Source organism: Macrobrachium nipponense, chromosome 37 (assembly GCF_015104395.2).
Source record: "Macrobrachium nipponense isolate FS-2020 chromosome 37, ASM1510439v2, whole genome shotgun sequence".
NCBI lineage: Eukaryota > Metazoa > Arthropoda > Malacostraca > Decapoda > Palaemonidae > Macrobrachium > Macrobrachium nipponense.
The window spans coordinates 27,952,015-27,971,735 of record NC_061097.1 but is presented as its reverse complement, the minus strand read 5'-3'; the positions used below and the strand labels follow the sequence as shown (position 1 = coordinate 27,971,735).

Genomic DNA, 19,721 nt, shown 5'->3' with positions numbered 1-19,721 from the left:
GTGCTTGTGGTCATCGCCGCTCCTCATCGCCAGCTTCTCGTCTCATAGCTGAGGCCACAAAGTGGATCTGGGTCTTGGAAGCCTTCAGGAGCCCATCACAGAAGCCAGTTGACTCCGTCACTTGCTCTTCTCCCTTGGGATGGAACGAAGGACACGTCCAACCCTTCTCCATATCTCTGACTTCATTGTCTCATCTCCATAATAACCTTCCGTTATGGAGTCATTTCTAACTCTGTCGAGACATCTAGCTCATAATATTCTTCCTATGGTTTTTTTTTATTTCCCACAATTCAGCAAATTCTTTTATACGTAGTTTCATTGTCATATCATGATTCATGTTCGAATATCAATGTAGGTCGTACTAGCCTTAGTAGAATGTTAGTTTCGTATGCAGATTTTCTCTGTAATCGATCTGATTTATACATTTTCATTCAGTCTGCCCATTCATTGCTTGATCTATCTTTCAAGTCTTTTATAAAATTTCAGATCAGGAGAATCTTTATTGGGTATCACCGTTCCTAAATGTATTAAAGTCCATCTAGTGTTATTTCATCTAAGTAATTTACTGTCTAAATTATTTGGAATGTCCAGAGGTTTATCTCAAGTCCCATCTCTTTATGTACTGCTTTCTCTTTGGTTAACTTTGCAAATCTCGCTCAATTTAGCTACTTAATCCGGGATACTATATATATGTTATACATGAGTAGTGCCAGCCCCCAGAGGGTGGATGTGTCATGTCTCCTGTACAAGCCCGATCCCCTACCTGCCCCGTCCACCAACCGGGCGACAACATGTTTGCAGGGTAAGGGTGGATGTGTTATGTCTACTTGCGTGTGTTTTCACATATTCATATACTTGTAACTTATTGCCCATGCATATAAACCCTTGACACTTTTTAAGAAGTGAGAATGATCATATTAAGGGAAATAGAATATAGAATGAAAATTACCAAAACTTTTATTAATCAGAACATGTTATTTTTTTTTCTTTTTTTTAGCGAAGTGACACGGAAGGAAGGATCCATCTCCCAGTTCCACGCTTGACATTTCGATTTCACGGAACAGTTAGCATTGTTTAGAAAATGGAATCACATAGGTCCTAAGAAGCTTCAATGAAATGAATAAATGAAAAAAAAAAATTAGGTCGATATTATAGGATTTCCAGTGCTGAAGATGATATGCCCTCGGGGGGAGGGGCCCCACCGGTTGTGACACTGAACGACTTCTTAGACAATTAGATGTGGCCGCCCAGACGTCTCGCTTCTCCATTTTCTCCTGAGAATTTTCCGGACGAGGTTTCATTCCTTTCGTTTCGCTGACTCCGCTAGAAACAGAAACGCGACAGAAATGTTGTCAAGGACCGTGGGGCGAGGAAAACAGTATAGTCGTCGTCGCTATGACTGTCGACAGCAAGAAGCAGGCCAGGAGGACGCGATCGCACACAGGGACACCTGTTACAAAGAAAATAATTTATTATTTATTATTTATTATTTTTTTTTTTTTTTCATTAGTTCGTCGTTGGACGTGGGTTACGTACTCGTCTACCGGTTCGGTTGTCCGGAGTCCGATTCCCCGCTCTGCCAACAAGGAATTAGAGGAATTTACTTCTGGTGATTAGAAATTAATTTCTCGATATGATGCGGTTCGGATCCCACAGTAAGCTGTAGTTCCCGTTTCTATATAATCAACTGGTTCTAGTTACTATTTCATTAGTTTCTCGTTGGAAGAGTGGGCTACGTGCTCGCCTACCGATTGGGTAGTCCGGAGTTCGATTCTCCGCTCTGCCAACAAGGAATTAGAGGAATTTATTTCTGGTCACTAGAAATTCATTTATCGATATGATGTGGTTCGGATCCCACAGTAAGCTGTAGGACCCTTTTCTATGTAACCAATTAGTTCCTAGTCACGTAAAAATATCTAATCCCTCAGCCGAGCCATATAAGAGCAGTTAGTCAGCTCAGTGGTCTGGTTAAACTAAGATGTATATACTTAACTTATTATTATTTCACTAGATGAAACAGATTCACATGGAACAAGCACACAGGGACCATTGACTTGAAATTCAAGCTTCCAAAGACTGTTAGTTTCAACATCCCACCACAGACCCCACACTGCAGCGTTAATTGGTCATGATGCAGAGCGAGTGATTTTTCATCGCCCTGGGGGTAGACGCAAACCCGTGACATCTGAGTGGCATATCGCAACGCTAACCACTAAACACTGCACCAGTTCATACATCTAAGTTAAGATACAAGGCTCTCAGATGTCCTCAATTATCCTTAAACCTCTACCAAAATCCAATGATGGTCTAGTCAAGTATAAAAAGTATGTGAACTCTCAGAGTAATCCAGTAGTCCTCCACTTACCAGAAACGGTTGGGGTACAAGAACGTTTACGGTACAGGAACGTTTAGGGTACAGGAACGTTTGGGGCACAGGAACGATTGGGGTTCATAAACCGTTGGGGTACATGTACAGTTAGGGTACAGGAACGTTTGGGGTACAGGAATGGTTGGGGTACAGGAATATTTTGGGTACAGGAGCGTTTGGGATACAGGAACAGTTGGGGTTCAGGAATGGTTGGGGTAGAGGAAGTTTTGGTGTACAGGAATGGTTCTGGTACAGGAACATTTGGGGTACAGGAACGTTTGGAGTACATGAACGGTGGGGTACAGGAACGTTTGTGGTGCAGAAACGATTGGGGTGACAGGAGCGACTGTGGTACATGAACCGTTGGGGGTACAGGAACGTTCGGGGTACAGGAATGGTTGGGGCACAGGAACATTTGGGGTACAGGAACGTTCGGGGGTCGGAAGGTTGGGGCAAGGAATTTGTACAGGGGAACGGTTGGGGCACAGGAATGTTTGGGGTCAGGAACATTTGGGGTACAAGAACTATTGGGGTAGATGGAGGTTTGGGGTACAGGAACAGTTGGGGTACAGGAACGTTTGGGGTACATGAACGGTTGGGGTACAGGAACGGTTGGGGTACAGGAACATTTGGGGTACAGGAACGGTTGGGGTACAGGAACGTTTGGGGTACATAAACGGTTGTGGTACAGGAACGGTCGGGGTACTGGAACGGTTGGGGTACAGTAACGGTTGGGTAACAGGAAATTTAGGGGTACAGGAACGTTTGTGGTACAGGAACTTTGGGGTACAGGAACGTTTGGAGTATAGGAACGTTTGGGTTACAGAAACGTTTGGGTACAGGAACGTTTGGGTTACAGAAACGGTTGGAATACAGAAATGTTTGGGTTACAGAAACGTTTGGGGTACAGGAACGGTTGGGGTACATGAGCGATTGGGGTACATGAACCATTGGGGGTACAGGAAGGTTTGGGTTACAGAAACGTTTGGGTTACAGGAACGTTCGGGGTGCAGAAACTTTTGGAGCACAGAAACGTTAGGGGTACAGACACGTGTTGGGTATGGCCTTCCAAGTGACAGACTCTCACTAAGAACAAATACTCTTTGTATAGACTACGATTAGATCTTTTCAAAATATCCCAAGCTAACAGTAATATTCCACGTAATTTCTAGCCTTAAAAAAAAGGCAAAATAGTCATAATAAGGTAGTTCATATCTCAGAAGTATGCGAAAATATATACGAAAAGAAATGTGATTAATAGAGCCTGAATGTGTACAGTTTTCTCTCTGTTCTCCATATTGTCATGTGTGACTTCATCAGTCAGTAAGAACTTAGTACATTATAAATTTCAGTGCCCATATTCTTTTTAAAATTTTAACATTTATATACAGCAGATTCTTCCGCGTGATTTTTGTTATGCAACACGTAAATTCTAGGACTGATATACTGTCATGAAATTTCATCCAGCACTCGATGAACATCTCTCTTCGGATATTAAAAAAAATTCTAGTCCAAAGAATGGATAACACGGATATTTAAAAAAAAAGATTTCTATCCTTTAGAAAGGATAACACGGATATTAAGAAAAATTCTAGCCTATAGAAAGGATAACACGGATATCAAAAAAATTCTAGCCGATAGAAGCGATAACACGGTTATTAAAAAAAATTCTAGTGTAGAATGGATACAATCAGTATGATTTTGTATATAGAGTTATTAATTTCCCGTGAAATATTTTACTTGCGGACACATTAAATAATTAGGAGAAATGTTTTAAGCTTTTGGAAATACGTACTATTTTAGATTAAAGTAAGCACCTCATGTCAGTTTTATGAATTCGTCCCCGTATGCCTGTTTGAAATTCGGATTTGCATATTATTTCGTATATTAACGAAATAAGCGCTGTATGTCATATTTAGGAATTAGTGACAAAACATCTATAAATATGATTGACTGATTATCGCGCCAGCAAGCCATGGTGAAATTTATCCGTAATCGAATATATAATAAATTAATGCTTAATAAAACTCGACATTTAGAAAATGAGAGTAAATACCGTCTTTAACTGGATTTTACCAGTATATATATTTATGTAATTGACATTGGGCATTATGGATCGTATTTAACTGGACTTTGGTATTGCTTATCCTCTGTAACTGGCAGTTGGCATTACAAATATGAAATCGGCATTACATATTGCGTGTAACTGGAATTTGATATTACATATTTTTTGCAACTGGGCTCCTCTTATCATGTACTGTAGGCATTAATAAAGGTTCTTTGCAGCGTGCCTTCGGTCTCGAGCTGCAACCCCTTTCATTCCTTTTACTGTACCTCCATTCATATTATCTTTTCTCCATCCATCTCTCCTCCCTCTCCAAACAATTATTTCATAGTGCAACTGCTTTGAGGCTTTCTTGCGATTGCACCTGTTAAACCTTTCGCCTTAGGTCCCAGCGCTTGGCGTTTGGTAGTCCATTCCATTCCACTTATCACTAGTCAACCTCAGTGGCGTGATTGGTATGGTGTTGGCCTGCCACCTCGGTGGCCGCGAGTTCGATTCTCGGGCATTCCACTGACGTGTGAGCGATGTGTATTTCTGTTGATAGAAGTTCACTCTCGACGTGGTTCGGAAGTCACGTAAAGCCGTTGGTCCCGTTGCTGAATAACCACTGTTCCATGCAACGTCAAAACACCATACAAACAAACAAACAAACAAGCAAACAAGTCAACCAACTTGCTTTAACTCTACCTGTTGCCACTCGACCCTAACTGCCTCCCGTCTGTCGTGCTCTCCGAGACGCATCTCGTTCTTCTCGATCGTCTGGTAGACCTTGTTCAGAACGCGGACGAAGTGCTGCTCGAACTCTGCAAGAAACACTCGAATGTGACAGTTGTCTCTTACCAAGAAGTTTCTGTAAGATCAATCTTGTAAGATAAATTTTTAGGCTTGGTAACCTTACAGTTTAGGGGTCCAAAATTCGCTGCTCTTTTATGTGTGTTTGTTTTGAGTTCTCTTCCGTATTTTCATTTTATTCTTTCGACAGACCTGCAAACAGTAGTATATTTGCTAAATAGAAAAAAATCGCAGTTTATTTGCTGCCAAAACAAAAGCAGAGATTTACGATTTTCTCATAATTTCAGGAGTCCTTATCCCCACCCCTAAGATGTTGTTTCTGTTTATTTACACACCTTTTTTTTTTTTTTCCTTTTTTTTTTAATCTGCTTCCGTAAGCAGGTAAGCTGCTCAATTTTTCGTTGTTATCCGTGGTTCAATAAATATTGGATAAATCTGTCCGCTGATCTTCACTTTACGTAAAGCAGTGAATTTGGGCCCCAAATCTGTAGGATTACCTTACACTTTGGCCACTCATTAGAGTGCCATACCCGTAACTCTTTGGTAAGCTGAGGATCTACTGATTGCTTTGATGGATTTGTTTGGTAAGCGACGTGCTATTTACATTTAATTACAAGGATCTTGAAACGGCCAAAGGATTTAGAGATTTCAAGTCTCTCCAAATCAGATACAAAAAAAATATGCGACTCGCGAGAAGCAATTCATCAGAGCAAAATCAGTAGACCAACTCACCAGAGACTTTCGGGCTGTGGCCTTCAAGTGAGAGAGGTAAAATTACACAAAAGAATGCAGATGTAATGATTAATGGTGGTGTCAATTGCTTATTTATACTAATTGAAGTACAACGTTAATTGGAATAGTACGTACAATGCCGTACCTTCGGCCCTGTTTGTAACTTCCGCCTCTACACTGCAACATTTTCCCCGTTAGGAGAACCCCCAAGTGTAAACTGCAAAATTGTCGGACAATATAGGTGACTATATCTCTTATCTCTTATCTACATAGGATTGCCAGGCCATTACCGATGAGAGTTCGACTTGAACTTTTACTAAAAGGGACTGCAATTACCGAATAAACTACCAGACCGTAACGGGCTGAGTTCACCCACTTAATCTGACATCGCGACTGCATTATTTAAAAAAAAAAAAAAAAAAAAAAAAAAAAAAAAAAAAAAAACAAAAAAAAAAAAAAAAAAAAAAAAAAAAAAAAAAAAAACATTCTGTGAATTTTACTTGCGTACATCAGAATGTAAGGTTTGATGTCTTCGGTTGATATCCTAGTCATCAGGAGGAAGTAGCAACAGATTCAATTTGAGAATTGAAGTAAAGCATCTTATTTATAAATCGAGGACAAAAAAAATAAAAAAAATAAAAAATAAGACTGGAAGTTAAAATGGACAACCTGGCGCTCGAAAAAGGATTAAGGTGAAAAGGGCCAGAAAATTCCCAGTACCTATTTATTTAATGAAGATTGAAAAGGTTGAGATTTTGTAAGGAGTACTCAGGGTTCAGGATTGGTCTCGAGGGTGTGGGTAAGATTTGTTTTATGAAAAAAGAAAACGAGTAGATCCCCTCCCCCTTTTGTGTGTGTGTGTGTGTGTGTGAATGGTCATGCTATAAATAGATACAGCATATGCGTGTCAGTTAAACTTCCGAAAGGCAAAGTTATAATGATAAATGTTTTCATGTGATTTGGGCTTCCTGTCTCACCTGGGAGCCAAAAAATGAATTATAATAACAATAATATACTTTATTAAAAGCAATGGCTACTTCAGCAGCGTTACGCTTGTTCACTATTTTCCAAATAGCGGCTTTTCTCTCTGTTGACTTTGGTAACTACGGTATCATAGTTTACCCGTAAAAATTGTAATGGAAATATATACACCAATCTTGACTTTGCATTGCGAATGACCTCCTTAGGTACACTACTAGCCTGTTTAAGTAGAAGTGAAAAGGTCGCTATTCGAAAAATAGAGAAGAATCTCTGCAAGTGTAACGCTGCCAAAGTAGCCATTGCTTTTAATAAAGTATTCTTGAGAGAGGGTCTGCTACCCATATAATAATAATAATAATAATAATAATAATCTAATAATAATAATAATAATAATATAATAATAATAATAAAATAATATAATAATAATAATATAGTAATGATAATAAGATAATAATAATAATAATAATAATAATAATAATAATAATAATAATAATAATAATAATAATAATAATAATAATAAGGCATAATGTGTGGTGTAATTTTCGTAGTGTTTTCAAAACGATGAAAATATCAAATTTCTTACTTGAGGCACATTCGAAGTTATATAATATTTTCGTTGGCAGTTGTTTTAAGACCAATTGATTAATAGTAACAGTAAATTGTGACTTGTACTTTACATACTGATAGCATCTGTATAACAGTACGTTCAATAGATCATCTCAGTATGAGACCAGGATATAGAAAAATAATGTTATTGTTTGGAAACATCACAGAGTGAAATTCATTTTGAGACAGAGTATCCTTTTCCCGCTTTGGACTCCTGTCTTGGCTGAGGGTCAAAACGTGTTTTTTTTTTTTAATTTATTTATTTAATCTATCCTTCCGCAGTTAGGGGCCCCTCCTAACTTCTTTGTAAAAGGATGGGGCAGTTACGTTGACAACAGAGATTCTGCATGTATTTTATTCTTGTTCTTTTCTCCTCGTCCTTTTTTCGTTCGTCCCATTAATAGATCGGAGAGGTTTTATGTCAAAAAGTGAAGAGGGGAAAACTTTAACCACATCGGTTTCTTCTTCTTCTTTTTTTTTTTTTTTTTTTTTTTTTTGTTTTTTTTTTTTTTTTTTTTTTTTTGCAAGTTTTAGTGACTTTTAATGACTTCATGTAACTGAATCACTTACCCATTATCACATTATTTAAGAGAGAGAGAGAGAGAGAGAGATGGGAGAGAGAGAGAGAGAGAGAGAGAGAGAGTCTGTCAGGGCATGTGCCTGCTATGTGTATGAGTGATGCAGGCTATTAAAAAATTTACCTGTAGTTAATGTATCATTGTTCTATTGAATTAACTATCCCTTCATATTCACATCCCAGACGCAGGTTTGAGTTCATCCAGTTTTAATATATCAGTGTCTGATGACAGTAAAAATTTAAAGATTTGTTTAATGGTTCTGAAAATGAATTGACAGTACGGAGAATTTTGCTCTACTTATGGTTGAACTCTTATTGAAATTCTTTGATTATTTTATACAGAAGAACTTTTTTTTATTTTTATTATTATGCAGAGACAGGATTACTTAATTATGAGGCCACAAAGAAAACATGGTATGGGCTGTGAAATTCATCAAATGGTAAAGAAAGCACTTTGCAAGGAGAGCAATGGAAAACACAAGCTGACTGTGTGAAAAAAATCTTATTTTCAAATGAGGCAGTGTGCTCCAGAGAAAACAATAATTGAAGTGCAAGGGAAAATAATACCGCATTTTCTGATTTGCAAGCTTTGACAACAGTCGGGATTTTAAGCAAGAGATTATAACACTGAAACAGAGTATGACTTTTTTTTCCGTCGCATTTTTCCATAAGTCTCTGATTTTACTCGGTGATTTTACTCGGTTTCCAGAAGTACTCAAGTATATTTATTATATATATATAAATATATATATATATATATATATATATATATATATATATTTATATATATATATATATGTGTGTGTGTGTGTGTGTGTGTGTGTGTGTATCTACGTATGTATGTATATATATATGTGTATATATAACTTCGAGAGGACTTGAGTATGTCTGCTGGACACCACACCTGTATGAATGTATGAATTTTATATGCGTGTACGTGTATCATTCATATATGTTCATATATGCCGTCAGTTGACTCACGCGGTGCACTGTAGGCATTACTTAAGATTCTTGCAGCGTGCCCTCGGCCACCAGCTGCAACCACTTTCGTTCCATTTACTGTACTCCTTTCATATTCTCTTTCTTCATCTTACTTTCTACCCTATCCTAAAACTTGATCATAGTGCAATTGCTTTGAGGTTTTCCTTCTGTTACAACATTCAAACCTTTTACTGTCAATTTCCGTTTCAGCGCTGATGACATCATAGGTCTCAGTGCCTTGGCCTTTCACCTTGTAATGACACACTGAAAGGTATTATGATATATATATATATATATATATATATATATATATATATATATATATATATATTATATATATATATATATATATAAATATATATATATATATATATATATATATATATATATATATATATATACATACATACATAAGTACACCTAACAGACCAGGAATCGAACCTATGCCTTTCTGGTCGTTCTGCCATCACAAGAGTAACGAATCATAATATTTAATTCAATTTTAGGAGTAACACAGAAATTAGATAATAATTTCGCGTATTATTTTCTCTTGTTCTCATTCGTTCTTCATTTTTTGCCATCGTGTGTATTAATACTCTTTTCCTGATATGAAATAGCTCTATACGTTAGCTGTTAAAGGTGGGGAATAATAATAAGTATGCGATTCATTGGTTTTGAAAAAAAAAAAAGTCATGCTGAAAATAATTTCTATCGTTAGCTGCTCATTAACTGATATGACGAGCCGTAACACGTTAAATAATATCGTTCAGCTCACATATTATCTGGCAGCTATCGCTCAAACCAGTGAAATTATAACAATTTTATAAAATTTTGAATAGGGGAATTAATTAAAGGGACTCTCTCCTAAATTTAAAAAAAAAATAATAAATCGTTCATCATTCACCTTAACAAAAACTTTCTGTATAAGTATAGTTAGTTTGTATGTAAGTTTGTGTTGATTATCGCAGGGAATCAAGCGCTAGAGATTTATATGAATGACATTTCAAATGGCATTCTCTATCCAGCATTGAGAGCTGCACCTCAGAAAGAGAGTAATAAATCATTTAAAGTTTTTCGTATGAAAATGTTAAACAAAAAAAATGTTTTAATGTGATGAAAATAGGGATGTTGGGACATTGCTAGTTAAATGGAGTGAGGCAGGTGTCTTTTATTTTTCTTTAATTCAATAAGTAGTATATCAAGCATTAATTAAGCTATAGATCTTTCAACATGTTAGAGATTTACTCTTTTATTTTTTGCAGTTATACTAGTGGATTTTATGTCCATCCATGGTCATTTGGTGATGGGATATAAAGAGATATTGGTGTTGAAGGTAGATTAACAAAGCATTACTTATGGCGCCCCATCTAACAGATGTAGGAACGGTTTCATTTACACATTAAAAATATATATAAATATAAAGGAAAGCATGTTTATTTGGCCGTTTCCGTTTACAGATTCTGATCAGTTGCCAACTACGCGGTAACAAGGCCAACACAATTGACTGCAGCAGGGCTGACTGCCACCAGAGCAGGTGGAGCCAAGTTGTATTAGGGAATGTATCTCCATTTATGCCTGGTCAACGAGTTATCTCAAGGAAGTTTTGCGATTCACCTCTGTACTTATCATTTTAGTAAAAAAATAAAAAAAATTCAGTGGCAAGTCGTCTAATTGTGAATCGTCATGAATTCTACCATACTGAAAAGCGGAATTCTATGAGGTACCTGTGACCTGTGTTGCTGTAGGCGTGGCTGTCGGGGTATCGTTGTTGGGACCCATTTGCTGCCTCTGGGCAGATCTCGGTGACATGCGGAAGTTATCTGTCACATCTAACTCGCGGATGTGGATTTTTTCCATGCTCATGGAGTCCGTGCGACCGCAGGGTTCGGGTCTTAAATCCTGTGGGCAAAGAAACATTTAATTTTAGAGTTAAGGAAACGATAGAGCTTAAATAGTTCTTGTTAATGTTTCTTCTGTGTTTTATTAATGTTTCCGATGTTGTGTTCTATTTGTAGTTGTGGTTCTTGCTTCAGAAGATTCTACAACGATTTCTACATGAATTTAAAGATTTTCGTATCTAACTATAACCTTCAATTGAATTTCGCTTTTTTTGTTATTTTGTTTTAATTTTAGAAAATAAGCTAATTCATTTAACGAAATGGTTAGTGAATGAAGTAAAATTATTCCGAATAAATGCAATTTATTTTGAGCTCGGTATCTGTAAGTTTCCTAAACTACAGCACTAACTAGAACAGCAGGGTCTTTAGACCCCTTTTATGGCGCTAACAACAATAAACAATGGGTTATTGTCTCACGGCGACTGAACCCCATCTAGAGCACCCTGGGACGATGGAGCAAGTTGACTCCAAGCAGAAGTCGGTTCTTTGCCCTGAAGCATTGGAGCCTGGAAGACTTTACGTTGCTCTCGCACAGGCAATCATTTTAAATGACTATTATCCTTTCGTGTTATTTTCTCTACAGATGAAGTTATGGATGATCAAAGTGAGAAAATTTGTAGTTTAAGTGACACTTTTGAAGGAAAAATTCTTTAAAGCAGAAGTTGAAATTAAGAGAAAATTTGTAGTTTAAGTGACATTTATGGAGGAGAAATTCTTTATTAGCAGAAATAATAATGCATGAATACATTACAGGGCACACAATTCACCCAGGTGCAACGGATTGAAAATTGATATTCAGTGAATCATTCGTTTGGATTGATTACCTTTAGCAATCCGACCAACAGCAAATTTAACCTGCATTGTGCTTAAATCTGCAAAGAAAAAACAATCAAATGTCTCTTGTAGAATCATGTCAGAATGAAACATTTAGGAGGGAGAGATTTAAAAGGAAATTAACATCATTTTTCTTTCTGCGAGTTTAGCCATTAGTTTTACTTCATTTACTGTAACCTATTCCAGTGCTCGAACTGGCTCTTAGAAATAATTGCCTCTTGGCCGTTTAATTCCTCGATGCAGCTGGAAATGATATAATTTTCCAAGCAGATTACAAAAAGAGTACGTTGCTTGAGATTGGATATATACGTATATGCCTGGAAAAACATGCAGTTTTAGAGAGAGAGAGAAAAAAAATACGTACGTATGTTGCGATATCCCTTTTAACGTTTGGAAACTCCTCTTAATTTGATATGAATTGAAAATAAAGACACTAAATAAAGCTGTCGAATGTTGTTGAAATATATTATTTTATTAGAGAGAATAAAGAAGAAGAGAGAGGCAGGCAAGAAGGTTAATATACAGACAAACAAGCAAACCTTCCCTTGCTCTACGCATGTATGTGTTTTTATCAATTCACTCGTAACTCTATATGCATACATTATGTGCTGCGAATGCATACTGCATTTATGGTAAATCGGATCGAGTTGCCAAACACTTCCCAGCAATGAAGAACTGCGAAAGCATATTTGGCTCATTTATCAAAAGGCATCACCCAGGCGCCATCCAAAGAGGAAATAAGCCGTCAGATGGTAAGTTGTTTTAAGGTCCTTCTGAAAGATTCCCAACGGTTGCCTGCGTCGGAATAAAGTTGACACTTTTCAGGACTAGTGATTAAAACTAGCAAGAAGAGAGGAGCCATGAATAAACGCCATGATAAAAATTTTTTGGGGGAAAGAGTAATGGTAAAGGAGACTCAAAAGGTTGCGAAACTTTTGAGAATCCTTTGGAAAAACCGAGAGAGAGAGAGAGAGAGAGAGAGAGAGAGAGAGAGAGAGAGAGAGAGAGCTGGAATCACTTCCTAGAAAGGGTCTTTCATCATCAAAGGAAGGGAGAGGTTAGGTTTATGGAGACAGTCCAGAAATAGGTCGGTGCAAAACTAAAACGACGCGAACTGACACATAAGTCTTACACTGGGCAGGTTTTAGTAAGATGATAAAAGGAAATCTACCATTTGTCGTTGTTTATATAAATGTGTTTAGATATATATATATATATATATATATATATATATATATCATATATAGATATATATATATATATATATATATATATATATAGATAGATAGATAGATATATATATATATATATATATATATCATATATATATATATATATATATATATATATATATATAATGTAGCAGGGTCGGCCGCTCGAAAAAGTTGACTCGAGCGGCCGACCCTGCTATGTAGTGGAATTAATAAGGTCGAAAGAAGAAGAAGATATATAATGTGTGTGTATGTATATACGTATGTATATTATGTACACACACATATATATATATATATAATATATATATACATAAATACGTATTTATGCATATGATGTAATGTTAATGGTAGCTTTAATATATATATATATATATATATATATATATATATATATATATATATAATATTTATTTAATTAATTTAAGGATAAAGTCAGAGATTTTGCTGTCATTATTCATCACTACCCAAACATTTAGGAATTTTTCCCATTCCTATGTAATGAGCGCCTTTCTCCTTTTTCCTTAGTAATAAGAGGTATGTAACTATTGAAAGTTTCTGATGGTAACGAACTTTCGTGGAGCATAACTCACGTTTTGTAGGATGGTCTTATCATCCTTGACAGACGTCGGGGGCTCAAAATGGAGGAAGACGAGTCGGGCCATTCCTCCTAAAACTACTTTTTTGACCACAGTGGGAACCTCCAGCCCTCTGATTCCCCGGTGGTGTATGTTCAGCGTCAGCACTGACAGCCCAGAGGCGAAGCTGACGAGGCAGATTGTAACGCCGTAGTACATACCTGAGGGAGAAAAGGGTTTGGTAAATACTGCACCAAGTAGGGTTATAGAAACGTTTATTTATGCACAGAGCTACATCATGGTTCCCCTCTAATTGGACTTATTATGTTGCAAAAGTTCCATTATGATTCCCCCTGGAAGGTGATTTATGTTTCAGGTTCCAAACTCCCATGGAAGGACTTATTTTGTTTGACCTTCCAACTATGGTTCCCCCCTCGGAAAGTGACTTGATTTTCTGTTTCAGAGTTCCAACGTCGGTTCACCCCTGGAAGTGACTTATTTATGTTCAGAGTTCTTAACAGTTCCGTCGTTCCCCTGGAAGTGACTTATTTATGTTCAGAGTTCCAACGTCGTTCCCCTGGAAGTGACTTATTTATGTTCAGAGTTCCAACGTCGTTCCCCTGGAAGTGACCTATTGATGTTCAGAGTTCTAACGTGGTTCCACTGAAAGTTAAAAGGAATTTGAGGTGTAAATCAGCTACACTCATATGATCTGAAAAATTAATAGTGATTCTAAAGTAGTCACTGTATTATTAGGCTTGGTATTAAGATCTGATGAATAGTCAAAGCCGATTATAAGCGAGTGATAATTGCGTATAACTCATACCACTCACCTTCCTTATAATTACCTAACAGTTGCGGTTGTATATTGGTTAAACGAGTAATGTCTCTCCGATAGACTTAGTGTATTGTTTATATCATACATCATTATTCTGTGATTTCATTATATTTTCGAGCATGCTATTAATTTACAGGGTTGGCAATGATTAAATCAAACTGATTTAATCAAGTGATTAAATCACTGATTTTTTCAATAAAAAACTCATGATTTTTTATTTATTTTTTATTTGAAAGCAAACAAATTGAAAAATATGGTTTGGAGGTTGATAAAAAGTTTAGCATAACTGCTGCATCTACTTATTTTGATATAAAAAAAATTGCAAGTACATACTTTAGGCCAGAACTGGAAACCTAAAAGATTAAATCAATAGTAATTCTGTCATAAAATGCAGTTTAAGGAGAAAAGTTTTGAAAAAACATCTAAAAAAAAAAAAAAAAAAAAAAAAAAAAAATATATATATATATATATATATTATATATATATATATATATATATATATTATATTATATATATATAATATATATATATAGGATATAAAAACAAAAAAATAAAAGCAAATCAAATAATCACCGATTTTTTATTTTTTTTTAATCTTTAAAAAATAAAAAAAATCACCAACCCTGTTATTAAAAGAATTTCTTATGTTAACTTTCCAATTAAAATGTCCATAAAACAAGCTATCGCAAAAATAACCATGGTGTCATAAGTAGTACTTCATTCCTGATCGCTGCGGAAGTGGACAGGTGTCGTGGACCAAGTGTGGAATATACCCCCTTTTTTTTTTTATTCCTTCCCCTTTGTAAAGCGCTTATACACCACGTAAAATTTCAATTCGATATTTGAAAGGAGGGGGTCATTTCAAATATCAAAAATAGTTCGAAAATAACCAACTGCCAATTGACCCCCGTTACCCGAAACCTTTGTTCTCTGTGATTCTTGCGCCCTTGCAAATCCAACCAAATTGGGTCGTAATGTTCAGCGACCTTTTCATGACCTATTGCACCAGAGGTCAGTAGGTCTGTTGCTGGCGGCAATAATTTATCCGTATTACAAGCACATTCTAGTGTATTGCAATATAACATTCATTTGCCGAATTAGCAGCTCATAATATTACTTTTTATCCAGTTTGAAGGAATATGTAAAATGAGATGAATAATAAACAAGTTAAAAATGCGCTGAAGTTTCTGCTGCGCAATCGAGTTTTCTGTACAAAGTCTAATGCTATATAAAGCTATCAGCTACGACCAGTAGTGCTTCAATTGCTCCCCAGATGCGAACTTTAACCTTAAATAGATTAAATCTACCGAGGCTAGAGGGCTGCAATTTGATGTGTTTGATGATTGGAGGGCGGATGATCAACGTACCAATTTGCAGCCCTCTAGCCTCAGTAGTTTTTAAGATCTGAAGGCGATAGAAAAAGTGCGGACGGAAAACAAAGCCACCGCAATAATTTACGTTTTCTGAAAACTAAAAATGAAAACAGTAATGTTTGATCAAGCAGAGTGAAAGACTGGAAACCTTGAATTGAGAAGCGCCAAGCAAAGTCAGACTCAAGGGAGTAATTAGCTTGAGATTTACGAAAACTGATTGAACTCCTATAATTAAAAAATTGAGAGAGAATTTTCAGGCACAATACTTCCAGAGACAGGAAATAGTTGAAGAGGAATTACGAAAAAAGGAAGAAAAAAATACTTAGGCAATAGTCTTCTAAATCTCCAACACACGTCATTGGAAACCACTCATTATGAATGAAAGGAATTAACATTGAATATCATAAAACTTTATTGTCATATTTATATTTAATGTTAAATTCAGGAATATTTTTTCCCTTTGGTATAACTCATTAGAGATTTGCGTCATAATAGCCATCTCAACCGCGTTGAAGTATGTTAATTCTGACTCGTATAATTAAATTGGCTTCATTTCGAAATGTAAAAAGCCTTGTTATTTATCCTGACCTCTTTGCCTGGAGTTCGGTTTCGCCGAGACTAAAATAGGCAGCAGCACGAAAAATAGACTAATCGCGCCTAATTCTCTTTGTCTGTATTGACTTTCTTTTTCGACTTCCTCTTATTACTCTTATTCCTCTTCTCCTACCTACGCCGTTTACCTGCAGCCCTGTCCTGCCTACCGCTCACGAAAGCAATTAGCGAGTTTTATTACAAGAACTGAGTACTTTCTGCTAAGTAAACAAAAATTCGTAGTTAGTTTCTGTGTGTGTGCGTGTTTTTTTATATATATATAAAAATGTTCGAGTATGAAAAATCATGGACAGAACTTGGAATCGGCAGCAGCCTAATCTATTGGGGACAGAGCTCTTTCATTCCTCCTCACCTCCAAGGTTTTTTTTTTTTATTTTATTTTATTTTTTTTTTTTATTTTTTTTTTTAGTTCGAATGTCACCTGCGCATTAATTATTAATTTTCGAGCAACATATTTGCGTCGAGTATTCAATTTTCGAAAAGTGAGATAAGAATACTGTAAATTGCTGGAGGGACTGACATCCTATAGCGTTTGTTGTATTGGCTTTAGTTTGAAATACATCATGATTAATGTTCATTTGTTACCATTTTACTTCTAATTACGAATCTGCAGTAAGGTAGTTGTCTTGCCGTAGAACAAAAGTGTATCATCTCCGCAGGGGGTTAGTGCCTTCAGTGCGCCTCACAGGGTGCACTGTCGGCATTCCTAATGGTTCTTTGCAACGTCCCTTCGACCACTAGCTGTTACCTATATAATTCCTTTTACAGTACCTCCATTCATATTATCTTTCTTCCATCTTGCTATCCACCCTCCCCAAACAACTATTTCGAAGTGCAACTGCTTTAAGGTTTTGCTCCTGTTACACCTTCCACACCTTTTACTGCCAATTTCCTTTCCAGCGCTGAAAGACGTCATAGGTTCCAGACTGTATATTCCCTTCCCTTCCAGAGTACATCGTAATCAGAAGAAGCGATTGCTTAACCAAGCAGAGTTCATTTAGGCGTCTGTGCTATTTTTAGCAACCATTGCATCACCGAAGCCCTCACTCGAGACCTAAACTGGAAGGTCAGGTAATTGCTTCAAACGGCCGTTTCGAGGATCTTGGAAGTGGATGAAATGCGAAAGTTTCCCTTTTACCGTCTAGTTATTTGTCTTCGGAGAATTTCATCTCTCGTTGAATTATTTATCGTTTAGGCCGATATAAACAGCTTTGATGATTATTGATAGACAAGTTATGTGTACAGTGAAATTAATCTTTAAATAAAATTGTATTATCCAACAACCCAATATTTTCCACGTAACAATCTTTTTGCACCAACTGAATTATGCCAAAGATAATTTGATTTAGACTCAGAGGAAATGATTCTTAGGTAACAGAGTAGTCGAAGTTCAGGAGCTCAGCTCCCTTTATCAAGTAGTCCAAGGAATCATGGGGGGCAAAGGGAGGTTGGGGGAGTGGGAGAGGGGGGCCCATTGGTGAGGGGAACGTCTTCCAGTTGGCAAGTGTTCGGGCTGCTCCAAAAGTTGGGACATTCTTGTCGACGGATGATCAGAAATAGGCTGCATTGTACTTTGAAATGAGACCAATAAAATTCTCTCTCTCTCTCTCTCTCTCTCTCTCTCTCTCTCTCTCTCTCTCACATCCAAAGGAGGCAGATAAACACACGTAGCGCAGATAAAATCTATTTGGTATGAAAGTTTAAAGATGATATTCATCTTTGTTGGTACAGAGCATTGGTGTCTCATTCCGTTATTTTCTCTAATTAATTTCATCATTAAAAAGATGCCTTCAATCCAAGATACAGTTAACGGGCATTTTGGATCTTTGGGGGTTAAAGCTTTTGTAAATATTAGTAATTTACAAAAGGATCTTACACAAGGAGAAAGATTCTAAACAAGAGTGCGGAAACATGTTGAAATACCATTGTTGCCAATAATAAAATTTGGAAAATCATTAGTCCTTTGAGACATAGTACCTTTAATTGTGAAGTTTTCTTGTTACAGCCATCTATCAAGTCTTTTGCAAATATTGGCACCTCCTGAAGCAGTAAATAGGCTGTAGCGTGTATTTCTGTGAAATATGTTAACTCGCAATATGAAGTCAATGTTAAAAACAACTATATAGACAAGAGTATTTTCAGCAAATAGTCGAGTGTTGATTGCAAGTAAACGGAAGCAACCAAAATGCTTTAAACTGATGTGCCACTTTTCTTTTCTTTTTTTTAAACAATCCAAGTTTTCTCCAATCACTTGGAAGATGTGAAATTCCCTTCTATATGGCTCATATGGGTGTCATAAATCCTTTCAGCCCCTGGAAGATGCTCCTCAGAATCTAGAAAATATAAAATCTTGAGGGACAGTAGCAGGAAGGAGTCAAGATGAGCTGTTTCAACTTAAGGCAAAAGAAAATTGGTCTTTTTCTCATAGATCACACAGGTGAGTGATGGCCATCCTGCCTCAAAGACTACTGCTTATAGGCGGTGTGCTACAAAGACTTCTTGCAATTCGAAGAAAGTATTCTTTCGAAGCAATGATGACAGTATTGCAGAGAATTTTCCACACTTCGCCCCCAACAACATGGGAACTACAAGAAGGTATCTGAGTGGACCATATTTGTCCAGACACAAGAACATTGTTGTTTACCAATTGCATTCACAAGTGTAGGACCTTTTACCCGGTAACATTCACTTCTCCTAATGAGCTGATTCTGTTGCTAACAAAGATTAGGTTATAGAATATCAGACTGAGTATTTCAACATCGCCCAGAACTGAAAAGGGAGCCTCAAACGTGCTTTCTAGAAGCCTCGAATCCCAACAACTCTGCAGGGGGATGTGAAGGGTGGCCAAGAATGATACCCTTTCCAGTTCAACTAAATAATTTTTTGCCGCTTGAAGCTCTTACATGGAATGTTGATTATTACTACTTCTGTGCTGGAATTCCATATAATATCTCTGCATTTATTTTGCCTGAGGATTGAATAAATGTGTTAATGCGTCATACGCATGCAAGAAAAAAACAATTTACTCACTATAATAGGGCGAAGCTTATTAATTAATCGATTTGGTTATTGCAAGGATTAGTCTAAGGCTTTCGTTTTTAAAAACAGTATAAAACAGTGTAAAACGTGTGATAGAATATTTGTTTTTATAAATATATGGGGATCCTTGCTAAGTCTAGATAGGTCCTTTTGTTTCAGTATATTTCACCCTTCTTATTCCTCTTATTCTGTCTTCATTCACTTCTCGTTCTTAGTTTATAGTACACTAATTTAAG

General features: G+C 36.6%; 1 pseudogene; it reads right to left on the bottom strand.

Moving 5' to 3' along the window:
• Nucleotides 1–1,301: 1,301 nt before the first annotated feature.
• Nucleotides 1,302–19,721, bottom strand: part of LOC135209329 (neuronal acetylcholine receptor subunit alpha-7-like) — a 30,990-nt pseudogene continuing 12,570 nt past the window's right edge.